Genomic DNA, 19699 nt, shown 5'->3' on the forward strand with positions numbered 1-19699 from the left:
TGTATAAAGAAAGAAAAAAAAACCACGGTTAGGTGGTATATACAATTATGGACGGGCTGCCGAGTGCCGACACAGAGGTAGCCACAGCCGTGAACTACCGCACTGTACTGTGTCTGCTGCTAATATAGACTGGTTGATAAAGAGATAGTATACTACTAATATTATATATACTGGTGGTCAGGTCACTGGTCACTAGTCACACTGGCAGTGGCACTCCTGCAGCAAAAGTGTGCACTGTTTAATTTTAATATAATATTATGTACTCCTGGCTCCTGCTATAACCTATAACTGGCACTGCAGTAGTGCTCCCCAGTCTCCCCCACAATTATAAGCTGTGTGAGCTGAGCAGTCAGACAGATATATAATATATATAGATGATGCAGCACACTGGCCTGAGCCTGAGCAGTGCACACAGATATGGTATGTGACTGACTGAGTCACTGTGTGTATCGCTTTTTTCAGGCAGAGAACGGATATATTAAATAAACTGCACTGTGTGTCTGGTGGTCACTCACTATATAATATATTATGTACTCCTGGCTCCTGCTATAACCTATAACTGGCACTGCAGTAGTGCTCCCCAGTCTCCCCCACAATTATAAGCTGTGTGAGCTGAGCAGTCAGACAGATATATATAATATTATATATAGATAATAGATGATGCAGCACACTGGCCTGAGCCTGAGCAGTGCACACAGATATGGTATGTGACTGAGTCACTGTGTGCTGTGTATCGCTTTTTTCAGGCAGAGAACGGATTATAAATAAAACTGGTGGTCACTATCAGCAAAACTCTGCACTGTACTGAGTACTCCTAATGCTCCCCAAAATTAGTAAATCAAGTGTCTCTCTAATCTATTCTAAACGGAGAGGACGCCAGCCACGTCCTCTCCCTATCAATCTCAATGCACGTGTGAAAATGGCGGCGACGCGCGGCTCCTTATATAGAATCCGAGTCTCGCGATAGAATCCGAGCCTCGCGAGAATCCGACAGCGTCATGATGACGTTCGGGCGCGCTCGGGTTAACCGAGCAAGGCGGGAAGATCCGAGTCGCTCGGACCCGTGAAAAAAAACATGAAGTTCTGGCGGGTTCGGATTCAGAGAAACCGAACCCGCTCATCTCTATTTTTCGCACCAAATGGCATCTTTTTTCGCATTGCAGCTACACACAAACAGTATTGTAGAGTATTGAGTGTTTAGAATTTGTCATTTTCTCGCAATCAGATTCTACTTACCATTTATCTAGCTGCTTCTAGCAGATAATAGATATAATCTGATTGGTTGCTATGGGCAACATCACCAGTTCTAAAAATCTCCCACCTTAGTAAATTTACCCCATGGTGAGTTACACGCTGCAACTCAGTCATAGGGGTATATGCAATTGCCGGTGAATCGCGGCAATTTTTCACCCGATTTTTAATTCGACACAATTCGACCGTCGAATTCCGGCAGGTGGGTGCCGGAATTCTACATATTCAATAAAAAATGGAATTCGACAGTCCCGGTGTCGAAAAACGGCCGATTTGACGGATTTTGATTAGATTTAAAAAAATGGGAAAAAACAGTAAAAAACCCGAAAAAAATTGCGTGGGGTCCCCCCTCCTAAGCATAACCAGCCTCGGGCTCTATGAGCCGGTCCTGGTTGCCAAAATACGGGGGAAAAAATGACAGGGGATCCCCCGTATTTTAACAACCAGCACCGGGCTCTGCGCCTGGTCCTGGTGCAAAAAATACGGGGGACAAAAAGAGTAGGGGTCCCCCGTATTTTTCACACCAGCACCGGGCTCCACTAGCTGGACAGATAATGCCACAGCCGGAGGTCACTTTTATACAGCGCCCTGCGGCCGTGGCATTAAATACCAACTAGTCACCCCTGGCCGGGGTACCCTGGAGGAGTGGGGACCCCTTCAATCAAGGGCCCCCCCCCAGCCACCCAAGGGCCAGGGGTGAAGCCCGAGGCTGTCCCCCCCATCCAAGGGCTGCAGATGGGGGGCTGATAGCCTTGAGTAAAATGAAAGAATATTGTTTTTTTCCAGAAGAACTACAAGTCCCATCAAGCCTCCCCCACAAGCTGGTACTTGGAGAACCACAAGTACCAACATGCAGGTGGAAAAACGGGCCCGCTGGTACCTGTAGTTCTACTGGAAAAAAAATACCCAAATAAAAACAGGAGACACACACCGTGAAAGTAAAAGTTTATTTCATACTTGCTGACACATACATACTTACCTATGTTGACAGTCCGACACTGGCCACGCCCCCCTCGTCACTGAAGAATCCGGGGTACCTGTTAAAAAAATTCTACCTAAATCCAGTGTCCGGATCTTTTTTAATAATCCTCGTACTTGGCAAAACAACAAAACGGCAAACCGAACCAAACGGACTGAAAGGGGTCCCATGTTTACACATGGGACCCCTTTCCACGAATGCCGGGACCCCACGTGACTCCTGTCACAGAGGGTCCCTTCAGCCAATCAGCAAGCGCCACATCGTGTCTGAGCTGATTGGCTATGTGCGTCTGAGCTGTCAGACAGCGCATCGCAAAGCCTTACCATTATATTCAATGGTGGGAACTTTGCGGTCAGCGGTGAGGTCACTTAGCAGTGAGCGGCTGACCGCTAGTGACCTCACCGCTGACCGCAAAGTTCCCACCATTGAATATAATGGAGGAGCTTTGCGATGCGCTGTCTGCCAGCTCAGACGCACATAGGCAATCAGCAGAGTGTCACGACGTGGCGCTCGCTGATTGCCTGAAGGGACCCTCTGTGACAGCAGTCACAGGGGATGTCTGCATTCGGGGAAAGTGGTCCCATATGTAAACATGGGACCCCTTTCAGTCCGCCTGGGCACGGGTGTTCGTTTTTTTTTATTTTGACAAGTACGTGGATTATAAAAAAAGATCCGGACTCTGGTTTTTGGTGAGTATATTTTTTTTTGCAGGTACCCCGGATTCTTCACTGACGAGGGGGTCGTGACCAGTGTCGGAGTGTCAACATAGGTAAGTATGTGTGTGTAGGCAGGTGTGAAATAAAGTTTTACTCTCACGGTGTGCGTGTCCTGTTTTTATTTGGGTATTTTTTTTCCAGTAGAACTACAGGTACCAGCGGGCCCGTTTTTCTCCCGCATGCTGGTACTTGTGGTTCTCCAAGTACCAGCTTGCGGGGAGGCTTGCTGGGACTTGTAGTACTACTGGAAAAAACAATATGCTTTCATTTTTCAAAAGGCTATCAGCCCACCATCCGCAGCCCTTGGATGGGGGGAACAGCCTCGGGCTTCACCCCTGGCCCTTGGGTGGCTGGAGGGGGGACCCCTTGATTGAAGGGGTCCCCACTCCTCCAGGGTACCCCGGCCAGGGGTGACTAGTTGCGTATTTAATGCCACGGTCGCAGGTACCAGTATAAAAGTGTTCCCCGGCTGTGGTATTATCTACCCAGCTAGTGTAGCCCGATGCTGGTGTAAAAAATACGGGGGACCCCTACGCTTTTTGTCCCGCGTATTTTTTGCACCAGCACCAGGCGCAGAGCCCGGTGCTTGTTTTAAAAATACGGGGAATCCCCTGTCAGTTTTCCCCCCGGATTTTTAGAACCAGGAGTGGCTCGAAGAGCCCGAGGCTGGTTATGCTTTGGAGGGGGGACCCCTCGCATTTTTTTTTCTGATTTTTACCCCATTCCATTTAAAAAAAAAAAAAAAAAAAACATTTTTAAAATCTATAAATAATACTTGTGCCTCCTAAATAGACAAACCATGTACCTAATCCCTTCTAATATAAATAGATATGCTATTACCAATAAAAAAAAACACAAAAAAAACATGTTTTTAAAAAAAATTATTAGATTTCGCCAGCAAAGTGTGGCGGATTGAAAATGACGAATTTACTGTCTAAAAGCACTGTTGTCGAAATTGACAATCTTCAATTGAATATACTTTTGTCGAATTGCCGCATTTGTAGCATTGCAGAAATGTCGAATTTGACAAATGTCGAATTTCAAAAAGTCGAATTTGGAAAGTCCGTTTTTTTGACGAAAAGTACTGAATTGCATTGTCGAATTTTTTCTTGGGGCGAAAATGTCCCGTTTTTCAACATTTTCGGGAATTCGACTGCAATTGCATATACCCCATATTGTTCCCCCGATTTCTTGATTCTTTTTTCAGATTAGGGTCCTTGTTGCCTTGCTATAGCCTGAAAATCCACTAGTGTAATACTAAGTGACGGGATGCATCATGTGGCTTAGGCACATTTTTTGTGGCATGCCAATTGGAACTATTTGGCGAGATTTGAGGATAGGTGTAGGAGGACAAATATGTATTATATGGAGAATGACATCTAAAACCATAAAGCTAAAATAATCTCAACTTGAAAAACTCCAGTTTTACCTCTATAACTATACACTAAATGAATTAAAGTATTTACTGTGCAGTTAATTTATAAAGTAAACAATAATAATAATAATAAAAAAGTATGGTTCTACTTCTTTGGTTATAAAGAGCTACTTTTCACTGGTGAAATGCAACTAGTTTTGAGAATGTGTTAAATTGTAGAATGTATTGTATAACAGAGGAAATTGATAAAAATAGACAACAACATAATGAGAGCTATTCTAATTTATATACAGTATATACTGTATATATGTGTCTGTGTGTGTGTGTGTCTTAGTGTTGGGTTTGCGAGACCGGCTTCTGGGATCTCACCGGACAGCATACCGATGCCAGGATCCGAAACGCTAGAATGCTGACAGGGGGGCGAGCGCAACAAAGCCCCAGCAGGCTCACTGTGCTCGCCACGGGGTCTATTCCCACTCTATGGGTGCCGTGGACACCCACAATGTGGGAATAGCCCTTGGACTCCTGTCAGCATACCGGCGTTTGGGATCCCGAATGCCCGTCTCGTATCTACATCCCGTATATAATATATATCAAACTATCGGTGGCACTCAGGGATGAAAACATGACACCACTTTATGACAGTGCCTTATGTAGGGAGAGGACATAAAAAGGGGAGGTGCATACCCTACGCATGGGATCATCCTTGGCTGTATATATTTAAATATAGTAAGCGGATAGGGGAAGGATGCTGTCTCCTGGGATAGACGGATACATTTTCTTACAGCAGCCAAAATACTGACACTCCAGTCCAGGGTGCTTGGTGCAAATAGCCTCGGCTAATTCTATTTATTTGCATCAAAACTGAAACAAACATAAATATAAATCCTAGCCAGTCTGGGCACTAACTATATACAAGGTTATCCATTTGATGTGTGAGAAGGACCTATCATCCAGCTCACCAAACATCAATTCAACACCAGTGCCGTGACTAGACATTTAGAGCTGTGTGCATGAAACAGCATCGGTGCCCCCCCCCCCCCCCCCCACACACACATATTTAAAGTAGGGCCAGTCAGTGCGCACTAAAAATAGTGGGGGATGGGGCATGGCTACAAAATAATACCAATTCATATTAAGCTGCACAGTAGTCTCCATTGTTCATAGAAACATAGAAACATAGAATTTGTCGGCAGATAAGAACCACTTGGCCCATCTAGTCTGCCCCTTTTTTTTTTTTTAATATTATTTTTATCTCTAACCTTATTTGATCCTTATTTCTTTGTAAGGATATCCTTATGTCTCTCCCATGCATGTTTAAATTGCTCTACTGTCTTAGCCTCTACCACCTCTGATGGGAGGCTATTCCACTTGTCCACTACCCTTTCTGTGAAATAATTTTTCCGCAAATTTACCCTGAACCTCCCCTTCTCCAGTCTCAGTGCATGTCCACGTGTCCTATTGCTTCTCTTCATTTGGAGAATGTTTCCCTCCTGGACTTTGTTAAAACCCTTGATATATTTGAAAGTTTCTATCATGTCCCCCCTTTCCCTTCTCTGCTCCAAACTATACATATTGAGATTTCTTAGTCTTTCTGGGTATGTTTTGTGATGTAGGCCATGCACCATTTTAGTTGCCCTCCTTTGTACAGTTTCTAATGTATTAATATCCTTTTGAAGATATGGCCTCCAGAACTGAATACAGTATTCTAGATGAGGCCGTACCAATGACCTATACAGTGGCATTATTACTTCTTTCTTTCTGCTGCTGATTCCTCTCCCAATGCAGCCAAGCATCTGACTAGCCTTCCTCATTGCCTTGTTACATTGCTTACCTGCCTTTAAGTCATCTGAAATAGTGACTCCCAGATCCCTTTCCTCCTCAGTAGTTTCCAGTATAGTGCCATCAATACTGTATTTAGCTTTAGGATTTTTGAGACCCAAGTGCATGATTTTGCATTTTTTGGCATTAAACTGTAATTGCCAGACTCTTGACCATTCCTCTAATCTACCTAGATCCTCAATCATTTGTTTTACCCCACCTGGTGTGTCTACCCTGTTGCATACCTTTGTGTCATCTGCAAAAAGGCATACTTTCCCTTTAATGCCATTTGCAATGTCACCAATAAAGATATTAAAAAGCACTGGTCCAAGTACAGATCCCTGGGGTACTCCACTGGTAACATTTCCCTCCTGTGAATGCACTCCATTTACCACAACTCTCTGTTTTCTATCCTTCAACCAAGATCTTATCCATTCAATAATCCTAATATCCAATCCCAAACTTTCACGTTTATTTAGCAGTCTGCGATGTGGAACTGTGTCAAAAGCCTTACTAAAGTCTAGATAAGCTATATCCATAGTTCCACCTTTATCCATCACTTTAGTCACACAATCAAAAAAGTCAATAAGATTTGTTTGACATGATCTCCCCCCAGTGAATCCATGCTGTTTGGGATCCAGTAAATTGCCGGATTTGAGATAATCTACAACTCTTTCTTTTAAGAGTGTTTCCATCAATTTCCCTACTACTGATGTAAGACTCACTGGTCTGTAGTTGTTTGCCTCTTCCTTGCTTCCACTTTTGTGCAGTGGGACTACGTTTGCTCTTTTCCAGTCCTCTGGAATTACTCCTGTAGCTAATGACTGGTTGAATAATTCTGTCAATGGTGCTACCAGCCCCTCTTTAAGTTCTTTTAGTATCCTTGGATGTATCCCATCTGGCCCCATAGATTTGTCCACTTTCAGCTTTGAGAGTTCTGTTAGGACCTTCTCCTCTGTAAATGTACTTGTTTCATTTTCCTGAATATCCCTGCAACTTAACTGTGGCCCCTTCCCCTCTCTTTCAGTAGTAAATACTGAGCAAAAATAATCATTAAGATGATCTGCTATTAAATTGTCTCCTTCAACAAGACTCCCAGTGTCCGTCTTTAGTTTTATAATTCCGCCTTTTGTTTTTCTCCTTTCGCTTATATACAGCGCACAGTAGCGCCACTTACACAAATTACACCAGGTAGAGTCCCATCACACATTAAGCCAGGTAGAGCCCCTTTTTACACATTACTCCAGGCAGAGCCCCATCACACATTACACCAGGTAGAACCCTTTTACACATTATGTATGCATGTAAAGTACCATTTTACTCACTATGGCAGGAAGAGTCTCTTTTACACATTAAGGCAGGTAGAGTCTACGAGCACTGCCTTGAATCATCACTGTCTGCAGTCCCACCTGGCTAGCTGCAGAAACGGGGATCCGATAGCGGGCCAAAGCATTTGTAAAAAAAATAATTTGTCCACGGGGGGGTTTATGCTTCTCAAAGTAGCGCACTTTAGTCACATTACACCGCTTAGTAGCGCACATTAGTCACATTACACCGCTCAGTAGCGCACGTTAGTCACATTACACCACTCAGTAGCGCACGTTAGTCACATTACACTGCTCAGTAGCGCACGTTAGTCACATTACACCGCTCAGTAGCGCACGTTTGTCACATTACACCACCCAGTAGTGCACGTTAGTCACATTACACTGCTCAGTAGCGCACGTTAGTCACATTACACCGCTCAGTAGAACACGTTAGTCACATTACACCACCCAGTAGCGCACGTTAGTCATATTACACTGCTCAGTACCGCACGTTAGTCACATTACACTGCTCAGTAGCGCACGTTAGTCACATTACACTGCAATGTGTTACCTGTAATACACATTACACCAGGAACAGTGAGAGAGAGAGAGAGAGAGAGAGAGAGAAGCAACTATTGCACTACTTACATCCCATCTGCACTGACACTCAGCTGCCGGTCTCTGTTCCTTGGAACTGTCCCTCTCCACACAGTACTGTAGGCGCCGGTCGGGGGGCACGGGTAGCACACTCTCTCCATGCTGCAGGCATGGATATGGGGCATACAGGAGTGAGTGGGGCTTTGACCGCCCACTCAGCAGAGCTGCGGCCGGAGAGGGGGACCAGGAAAGCGGGCAGAGCCTGCAGACACTCAATTATGCAGGCACAGATGCGGGGCATAAGGGAGTGAGTGGGTGGGGCTTCGGCTGCCCACTCACTCACTGGGATAAACGGAGCTGTGGCAGGAGAGAGGGACCAGGGAGGGGGAGGAGCCTGCAGATGGGCAGCTGCAGCGTTGCCCAGTGTAATGTAGTCAACTACATGAGGACGAGGCGCAAGAATGAGCTGGGTGCACCTAAACTCGGACAGCGCTGCAGCCAGCGGCAGTGGTGTTGGAGCTGCCTTATATGATAGTGGCAGCCCTGCGGGTGTTGCCAGCGGTCCTGCGCCCACAGTGCACATGCGCTGTTTGCCAGGCACCACTGGCACACACCTAGTTACGGCCCTGTTCAACACAACACTCACTTCAAGCAATAATGGTCTCTCTCTCTCTGCAAGCCAGCAGCTTGCTCCCCTGGCAATGAGCTACTTTCTGTCCAGACTGACAAGCTTTTATTACACCCAGGTAGGTAATAGCACTAATTATTCTTCTCTAATTAAGTCTGATTTGCAAAGACAGACTTTTGCTGGGATTTTAAACTCATAGCATGTGATATACACACACACACACACACACACACACACACACACACATACATAGATTGTCCTCATACCTCAAGCCTTAAAACACCCCACAGCAGGAGATGCCTAAGGTCGGTGAGCTAACAGGTACCGTGCAACACAATTTGTGTTGGGCATCTTTTTTTGCCAAAAATGCATCTGTGTGCAATACAAATATAACTCGGCATGGAAAACCCCCCATAGCCACTGCATCGTGGCACTTTGTATGCAGTTTCAGAGACTCAGTTGCATACAAATATACAAGTGTCACATATCAAATTAATCAGCACAGTATCCTGGTGTATCTTAGTTGCAATGCACTGCATAAAAGTCACACTGTTTTCAAGAAAAGATGCCCAATGCAAACAACATCTCACGGGACCTAACCCCAAATGTGGTATTAATAAACCATTACACTTTATTTCAAAACTTATTTCTTATTGGGCACTGCCACCAGTTATGATGCAATAAAGCATTAAAAAATGTACACTTATTGAACACCAAGATTCTGTGGGCATCATATATTTCCGCTGACCAGGAGATATGTAGGCTCTATGCAAAAACGTTAAATGATTCTCCTGCAGTTGTGCAGAATGAAGGGCCTTTAAAATGTTCGGAAGATCAGTAAATAGAAGTAGAAATATCAGAGGACCAAAGAAAAAGTATGGGGTGCCACCATATATCAGCAGCAGAAGGGATTCTGTTTGATGCAATTTATACTTAACCTCCAACTCTCTAAAAGATAAAACACAGCCTCCCGAGTCGAACACATTTCTAATATCCGCTATACCCTTATCTCTCCACTGGGAAAATTTAACACTGTCTCAAGAAGGTAGGAAGCAGGGGTTACCATAAAAGGGAATACATTTAGAATGCAGCGGGTTCCTGTGCATGACTTTATTTACGGGCCACCAAGCTAGGTATGTGGCCCAAAATAAAATGCTAAAACAAAAAGATAAGGGAAGGGCAGATTTAGGAGAGTGAAGTAGAGCCTTCAAATCATAAGGAAAGACCAACCCCTGTTCAATATAATAGTTAGTATACTTAGACCTAGAAAGAAGCCAGAAACATAACAAAAGGCCACAGCCCGAGAGAAGGCCAAAAGGTCAGGAACAGCCATACCACCATCCTCGCGACGGAGCTTGAGCTTATGTAATGCATTACATGGTTTCGTAGCGTTCCAAAGAAATTTCGTAATTTGTCACAAAAAGCTAAGTCTGATTTAGACAATTTCAGAAGGATCATCTGTAGTATATAAGATATCTTAGGGAAAATAGTATTTTAGGATAGCTACTGTACATGCCCAAGCAGGGATAGGAAGTCCAGGAAGTAAGAAGCTGAGCAATCTTAGAAATGACAGGATGCACATTAGCAGAATATAAGTATGATAATTTAGCAGGTACAAAAATGCAAAGTTATTTGAGTTTAGCAGAAGTGAAGGGAAAATAGGAGAGAATCTGAGAAAAGAAAGAGTAAGCAGAAGAAGTGAGAATGAGGAGTTCAGACTTGGATGTATAGACACAGTAGCCTGCAAAAGATCCAAAGGAGCTTATGGTTTGTATAATAGGAGGGATGGACACTAAAGTTTGGGAGATAAATAAGAGCATATCATCCACAAATAGCGCTACTTTAAGATCATGATTGGCTATTGTAATTCCTTTAAATCAGGTAATATTATGCAAGGCAATAGCAAGGGGCTCTACAGCTATAGCAAAGAGGAAGGGAGATAAAGGACATCCTTGACTGGTGCCCCTATATAACTCTGCTGGGTCCAACAGAAATCCATTACAAAGAATACGTGAATTAGAAAAGGCCTGCAGCAAAGTGGTTAGACACTATGGAAACCCAAAACCCTTTAGAGTAGTATAAAGATGGTCCCATGTTACAAGGTCAAAAGCCTTTTCAGCATCTAATGATCAGACCTGGGTCTTCCACAGCGTCCAACCACTGCACAGCCACATTAATCATCAATTTTTCCCAAACCTGTGCATCAGATTTGTGAAGAGTAGCAGCAACATCTTTTAAAGCAGCCAGGTCCTGAAAATTTTCACCAACAGTATGTTCCACAGCAGAAACCTGTTTGGCTAATTGTTTACACAGACTTTTGATATCCAGAACAGACTGTTGTAAAGCTGCAGCATTAGCCTGGGCTTGATCAGCCAGCAATGTCTGCACATCTCCCTCACTGCTTTCACAACATCATCATAGGATAAAACAGATGTAGGAGAGGGGAGAGAGTCAGCGGTGCCTGGTTTTACCGGAGAAGCGGATCTCACCAGTTTTGCAGTGCCTGGGCATCTGAGCCCTGTGAGGCAGAGGGCGCTCCGGAGTCAGCATGCACTGCAGTGGCCATTTTGGCTGCAGAGCCGTGGTCTGTGTCATCTAGGGACTTAGGGAGTTTTGCAGCCATTTCCGGGGTGAGGAACTTCTCCATACAGGGAGGACACTGCCCCCAGGGAGTGGGGGAGTCACAGAGAGAAAGCGCAGTGGGCTTTTAGCAGGGTAATAAGCGGCTGGGCACCGGAGCAGCAGAGAGGAGCATCCTACTACATTCAAAGCTAAAACTGGAAGTCTCATTAATTAGTTTTAAACACATACAAAATTGTAAATGAAGCTCAACGAAATTTGGTGTGAGAAAAAGTTGCGGTTGCTGCATTGTAGCACCTGGAACACAGTTTCATGCTCATTCAAACACAGATGTACAAATCACATATCAAATTGATCAGTGCAATTTAGCAAAATAGTCCTGTCACATCCAGTTGTTTTATTTGTATGTATAACATGCACATAATATGCAAAAAAGTAACTTGGCCGGCCGAGTCGCCAGGATCTAGTGCGCTAAGAGAAAAATTTGGCGAGACTTAAGCCACCGAGTATGAGGATACGTGTATACAAAATGGATACAATATCATGGCACTGTCATGTTCACACTGGAATAAGGGATTAATTACAATAAGTCCACCATAGAGGGACGGAATCACTTGGTGTTTGTCAAGGATGCCCACAGTGGAGTATGAGCTTTGCTTTAAATGCAACAAAGGTTGCGGTCCTGAAGGTGGGGGGTAGATGTGCATGGCAGGTATTATGGACCAACAGTTGTAATGACTGTCAGATGATTCAGGAGAAGGTTACACAAGGACTTTTATAATTGGTTATAAATGCCTAAAGTAATCTGAAAAACCCCAAAGTGAGTTGACTGAGGGACAAAAGCTTAATTTAGGAGGTTCTGTAACAAAATCATTGGGTCACTTTTAATTCCCAAGATTGTACAAAGAGCTCGAATATATCTCACTAATTAAACCAACCCCCTTGTCAACATTTTCTTCATGTTATTAAAACTAAATGAATTCTCCACCTCTACAAGGATTATAAAAACTGTAATGGAAGAGGTAATCAAGTGTAACAACCACCTAACCATTTGCAATATTTATGAGGCCAACTGCACTACATGAAAAAGATATAACGCGTTTAATCTAATAGTCATAAATGAAGTAATTTAGCCAAGTTAAAAACTGATCATCAAGGCATTTTTCGGGACTAATGCATTATGCAGAACAAGGCCACAACTTGTTAGTTTGCAGTAATAATTATGACAGTCAGGGTAGGGATATATTTGTATGATAGGAAAAGTCTTATTGAAAAGAGAAAATGCTTAAAAAAAAAATCAGCTACAGATTGCATGTATTAAGGAGTACAAATAAGTGTTCTAAAAAGAATAAACCATAAATATATGTATATATGTATATCTGTATATGTATCCTGACAAAAGGTGTTATTAAAACACCTGAAACGTTGATCAGTAAGCCTGTGTAGCTGTGTATAATTTCTTACAAGAAATACGTAGGTTGAGTATTGAATGTGGCGCTACCCAATTGTTGACATAGGATATTGTAGTCAAATATGTAAAGAAATGCACACTTTAATAACCTAAATACTAATTACTAAAGAAGTGGGGTAGGGTACCCCATCTATGTATTGAAAGGCTAGCTTATACCCAAGTGAAGCACTATAGGTACACTGTCACCCCAAATACATTGCCCAATAATTTCTTACAAGTCCGTGGAGTGCGGCCCGCCACCCTATCTCTCTCTCTCTCTCTCTCTCTCTCTATATATATATATATATATATATATATATAGAGAGAGAGAGAGAGAGAGAGAGAGAGAGATGCAGTAAAAGAAAGTAAATATTGAAATTCTTAGTTCTGGTTGTCACAAATCACACTCATCTTTGGCACTAATTTATTACCAGTTATTTATATAACGCACACATATTTGGCATTGCTTTACAGAGAATATTTGGCCATACACATAGTTCCTGACCCATTGGAGCTTACAATCTATATTCCCTACCACATGTATACCACAAGCATTCACTAAAGGGTTAATTTTGTTTGGAGCCAATTAACTTACAAGTATATATTTGGATTGTAGGAGGAAACCGGAGTACCCGGAGGACACCCATGCAAGTACAGGGAGAATATACAAACTTCACTCAGTTTGGGCCATAGTGAGAATCAAACCCATGACTTCAGTGCTGTGAGGCAGTAATGCTAACCATTACACAGCAGTGGAATTATAACATGATTGCATGTGCGCATAGACATTACTAGAGATGAGTGGGTTCGGTTCTCAGAGAACCGAACCCTACCGAACGTTGCCTTCCGAGCCCGGATCCGAGTCAGGCTCGGGTTTTCCCGCCTGACTCGGAAACCCGAACGTGGCAAAATGTCATCATCCCGCTGTTGGATTCTCGCCGGATTAGGATTCCATATAAGGAGCCGTGCGTCGCAGGCATTTTCACTCCAGTCTCGGAGAGTGTATAGAGAGGACGTGTCCTCAGTGTGTTCAGTATCTGTGTGGGGGGCGGGAAAGTGGGGTGGCAAGTGTTGTGCTGCTCAGTCCAGTCCAGTGTAGTCACTCAGTGTATTGTGATGCATCAGTCCAGCCAGTCACAGTGTTGGTGTTCTCTGCTGCCATATATCCACTGTAGCTGTATAAAGTGGTGCTGTGTTGTGCAGACCAGTCCAGTGTAGTCAGTGTATTGTGCTGCATCAGTCCAGCCAGTCACAGTGTTGGTGTTCTCTGCTGCCATATATCCAGTGTAGCTATATAAAGTGGTGCTGTGTTGTGCAGACCAGTGGTAGTATCCTGTCTCATCAGTAATTCCAGTGACGATATACGCTGCTGCTATATGTCCACTGCTGCAGTTTAATAATTATAACAACAACCTGTTATGCTGCATCAGACCAGTGGTAGTGTCCTGTCTCATCAGTCATTCCAGTGATGATATACGCTGCTGCTATATGTCCACTGCTGCAGTATAATAATTATAACAACAACCTGTTGTACTGCATCAGACCAGTGGTTGTGTCCTGTCTCATCAGTAATTCCAGTGACGATATACGCTGCTGCTATATGTCCACTGCTGCAGTTTAATAATTATAACAACAACCTGTTATGCTGCATCAGACCAGTGGTAGTGTCCTGTCTCATCAGTCATTCCAGTGACGATATACGCTGCTGCTATATGTCCACTGCTGCAGTATAATAATTATAACAACAACCTGTTGTACTGCATCAGACCAGTGGTTGTGTCCTGTCTCATCAGTAATTCCAGTGACGATATACGCTGCTGCTACAGGTTGAGTATCCCTTATCCAAAATGCTTGGGACCAGAGGTATTTTGGATATCGGATTTTTCCGTATTTTGGAATAATTGCATACCATAATGAGATATCATGGTGATGGGACCTAAATCTAAGCACAGAATGCATTTATGTTACATATACACCTTATACACAAAGCCGGAAGGTAATTTTAGCCAATATTTTTTGTAACTTTGTGCATTGAACAAAGTGTATCTACATTCACACAATTCATTTATGTATCATATACAGCTAATATACACAGCCTGAAGGTCATTTAATACAATATTTTTAATAACTTTGTGTATTAAACAAAGTTTGTATACATTGAGCCATCAAAAAACAAAGGTTTCACTATCTCACTCTCACGCAAAAAAAGTCTGTATTTCGGAATATTTGGATATGGGATACTCAACCTGTATATGTCCACTGCTGCAGTATAATAATTATAACAACAACAACCTGTTGTGCTGCATCAGACCAATGGTAGTGTCCTGTCTCATCAGTAATTCCAGTGACGATATACGCTGCTGCTATATGTTCACTGCTGCAGTATAATAATTATAACAATAACCTGTTGTGCTGCATCAGACCAGCGGTAGTGTCCTGTCTCATCAGTAATTCCAGTGACGATATACGCTGCTGCTATATGTACACTGCTGCAGTTTAATAATTATAACAACAACAACCTGTTATGCTGAATCAGACCAGTGGTAGTGTCCTGTCTCATTAGTAATTCCAGTGACGATATACGCTGCTGCTATATGTCCACTGCTGCAGTTTAATAATTATAACAACAACAACCTGTTGTGCTGCATCAGACCAGTGGTAGTGTCCTGTCTCATCAGTAATTCCAGTGACGATATACGCTGCTGCTATATGTCCACTGCTGCAGTTTAATAATTATAACAACAACCTGTTGTGCTGCATCAGACCAGTGGTAGTGTCCTGTCTCATCAGTCATTCCAGTGATGATATACGCTGCTGCTATATGTCCACTGCTGCAGTATAATAATTATAACAACAACCTGTTGTGTTGCATCAGACCAATGGTAGTGTCCTGTCTCATCAGTAATTCCAGTGACAAGATACACTGCTGCTATATGTCCACTGCTGCCGTATAATAATTATAACAACAACCACAAGTCTCTTACAGTATTTTTGTGTTGTTCTGCATTAGACCAGTGGTAGTGTATTATCTCATCAGTCATTCCAGTCATTCCTGTACCGCATATTGTCTCATATAACTCCCAAAAAATAATGGAGAACAAAAATTTTGAGGATAAAATAGGGAAAGATCAAGAAGAACCACTTCCTCCTAGTGCTGAAGCTGCTGCCACTAGCCATGACATAGACGATGAAATGCCATCAACGTCGTCTGTCACGGCTGATGCCCAATGTGATAGTAGAGGGCATGTAAAATACAAAAGCAAAACAAAAAAAAGAAATTAAAATCGTCTGAGGAGAAACGTAAACTTGCCAATATGCCATTTACGACACGGAGTGGCAAGGAACGGCTGAGGCCCTGGCCTATGTTCATGACTAGTGGTTCTGCTTCACATGACGATGGAAGCCCTCATAACTGAGGCCTTGACACTTATGTTGGTGTTAGACGTGCGTCCGGTATCTGCCATTAGTGCAGTGGGATTTAGACAATTGATGGAGGTATTATGTCCCCGGTAACAAATCCCATCTAGATTCCACTTCACTAGGCAGGCGATACCGAGATTGTGCCATTTGATTCCAGTGATTTGGACGTATAATTTGAGTGATTTTGCCAATTAATTTCAGTGATTTATAATTAATAATTACAGTGATCTTGCCAATTAAATCCAGTGATTTGGACATATAATTCCAGTTGGAATTGTTTGTGTTACTTGGCTTAGTCATCCAACTACCTCAATGCACCTCTTCGACATCTTTGCATGAGGTGCTGTTTGGGGCCTAGTTTTTGAAAAGTGCCATCCTGTGTGACACTGCCGCATGAGTCCAGGGTTACTGCTGTATTAGTCCTGGGCTACTGGCGTACAAGTCCACCAATTCCAAATTTTTTAAAAGTGACTGGAGCGTGCTGGAGATGCTGTCAGTGAACCGAACAATTGCGGCCCACTCTCGACATTCAGCCACTGCGTGACAACTAGATGGGCCAGGTGGTTGTGTCGCTTAGCTTAGGCCTACGGCAACCTTGGTGCACCTTTTTTTGCTCTTTGCATCATGTGCTGTTAGGGACCTTTTTTTGATATCTGCCCTCCTGTCTGCCACTGCAGTGCCACGCCTAGATGGGCCAATTGTTTGTGTCGCTTGGCTTAGTCATACAACTACCTCATTGCAATTCTTTATCTTCTTTGCATCATGTGCTGTTTGGGGCTTTTTTTTTATATCTGCCCTCCTGTCTGACACTTCAGTGCCACTCCTAGATGGGCCAGGTGTTTGTGTTGTCCACTTGTGTCGCTTAGCTTAGTCATCCAGCAACCTCGGTGCAACCTTTTGGCCTAAAAACAATATTGCGAGGTGTGAGGTGTTCAGAATAGACTGAAAATGAGTGGAAATGATTGTTACTGAGGTTAATAATACCGTAGAAGCAAAATGACCCCCAAATTCTGTGATTTTAGCTGTTTTTATGTTTTTTTCAAAAATCATCTAGATCCAAAACCAAAACCCGAAAGGTTGGTTTTGGCAAAACCAAGCCAAAACTAAAACACAAAAGTGGAATTAGAACCAAAATCAAAACACAAAACATGAAAATTGCCCGCCGCACATCTCTAGACATTACAGGTCTGCTTTATAGGATAAAATGTGAAAGAACGAGTATGAGTAGTGTCTGGTCTCCCCTGGTCTCCCTTATCCTGATACCCAGAAACTCGAGGGTTTTCTTGTTTGAAAGAGGGAGTCCCTTTTCTAAATCAATGTATGTCCCTATTCTAGATTAAATAAACATAGGGTCACCCTCATATGATTCATATCAAATGATGTGGCTCTTTAGTAATGTGGTGATCACATGTGAACACCAGTCTATAAAACTTCTACACTACAGAAATATAATAGGCAGGGGATTGGGGAAGTCTCCCACATCACAGCACCTATAGACCCAGTGTCACCATACTAGTTTGAAAGAGGGGTCCCTCACTTGATGCAATAGATTGTCTAGTTTTCAAAATGAACACAAAATAGACACTTCAAAATACTAAAACATCAAATACTGAAACGGTACAATACAGTAATTCAAGACACAATAATGGACAAAACTGCCCAAGATAAGTGTGCCAAGCTTGTGCCATCATATTCAAAAAGACTTGATGCTGTAATTGCTGCCAAATGTGCATCAACAAAATATTGAGCAAAGGCTGTGAATACACGTGATTTCATAGTTTTTTATTTTTAAGAAATTTGCAAAAATCTCCAAGAACTTTTTTCACATTGTCATTATGGGGTATTGTGTGTAGAATTTTGAAGAAAAAAAAATAATTTATTCCATTTTGGAATAAGGCTATAACATAACAAAATGTGGAAAAAGTGAAGAGCTGTGAATACTTTCCGGATGCACTGTAAGCAGGGATATATATGTATATACATAAAATACAGTAAGTGGACCTGTACTTGGTCCCTAAAATGAACATGGTAGTGCATGTACTTCTAAACAGCAAAAGGCGTTGCTCCCTTTAACACTATCAGTGTTGGGCAATTAGAATTGAACACAGTTTGGGTAGTAAAGATCCCTCTAAACTGGAAATGTGTAGACTAGGTCCTGGTGAAGTTAGTACTTCCATGCCCTTGGTCTCTCTAAATGTCCGTGGAGTCGCTGTAGCAGGTGATTAGCCCTGGCGTGGGATCACAGACCATACAGGGAATAGTCTCTACTTAGTTGGGGCACTCTTTTCCCTTTTAATGTAACGGGACCTTGCTGGGTGTTATCTGTCAGAGATGGGGTGGCTGTTATCAGACTTAGGGCTGACTGGGGTACAGGACACTGTGGGCTCCTATAATAGGGCACTGTTTGCTTACCGCACCATTCTCCTGGTTGCTGCTGCTGGGCCCACTCTCTGACCATGCGGTACCTCCTGCGGCTTCTTCACCCAGACGCTCTGGCCGGTCAGACACTCCGGGTCTCTGCCGATGCTGTGCTGCCTCCGCACGGGCCAGGCTGCTGTTGTCATGGTTCCCGCTGGCTGTACCCATGCGTACCTGCTGCTCACTCCTGACCGGGGTCTCCACACACGCCGGGCTGCTGGGACCTGTGGCCCCTGACTCTGCGGCTGTCCCTTCTGAACTGTACAGCACCCTCTACCTTCCACAGCAGCCGTGCTGGCTCTCTTCACTCTGGCACTCCTCACTGACTCTCTCCATACCTCATGTTGACACTTTCTCTGTACTGACACTCTGCACTTCACAGCTTCCTATCCGGTGTAGGGGATATTTACTCTTTTCTGGATCCAGGGCAACATTCCATTCCCAGGGATTCCTGATCTTGTAACAACCAATCAGGTGCAGGTATCGAGCTTGTAGCTGGCAACAATGTATTATCCCCTAGCTTGGTTAACCCCTGTTGTCCCTGCAGCTTGTTGGCAAAGTCTGTGTACAGTGGGCTGCATGTCTCCAGTGACTTCCAGTCAGGGACATGCTCAGACATGTAGTTACACAGCTGTGGGGTGCCACATGAGCCGGTTTTCAAAATGGTATGACATGTTGGGCTTATACTATTATTCTTATACACTGTATTAAGGAGGTCATTCTGACCTGATCACTCGCTCCAGTTCTTCGCAGCGACTAGGTCAGAACTGCGCATGCATCGGCGCCGCAGTGTGCAGGTGCATGGCTGACAGCCAACGGCTGTTGTTGCCTAGCTATCGCCTCTACCTGATTGACAGGCAGAGGCAGTAGCTGGGCGGCAGGGGGCAGCACTGTGGCATTTGGGCGCCATTTTGTGGGCGCGGTCCGGCCAACGCAGGTGTGGCCGGACCGTGCAGGGGGTGGGCTGCAGTGGCTGCATAACATCACACGCAGCTGCTGCGACGCGGGCAGCGACGAGTAGCTACCGGCCAGCACGCAAAAGCTGCACTGGGCGGGAGCTACTCCTGAAGTGCAAAAGCATTGCTGCTGTGTGATGCTTTTGCACTTCTGCGACGGGGCAGGGACTCACATGCAGGGCAGGCTAGCCCTGTGCTGGG

Source organism: Pseudophryne corroboree, chromosome 6 (assembly GCF_028390025.1).
Source record: "Pseudophryne corroboree isolate aPseCor3 chromosome 6, aPseCor3.hap2, whole genome shotgun sequence".
Lineage (NCBI taxonomy): Eukaryota > Metazoa > Chordata > Amphibia > Anura > Myobatrachidae > Pseudophryne > Pseudophryne corroboree.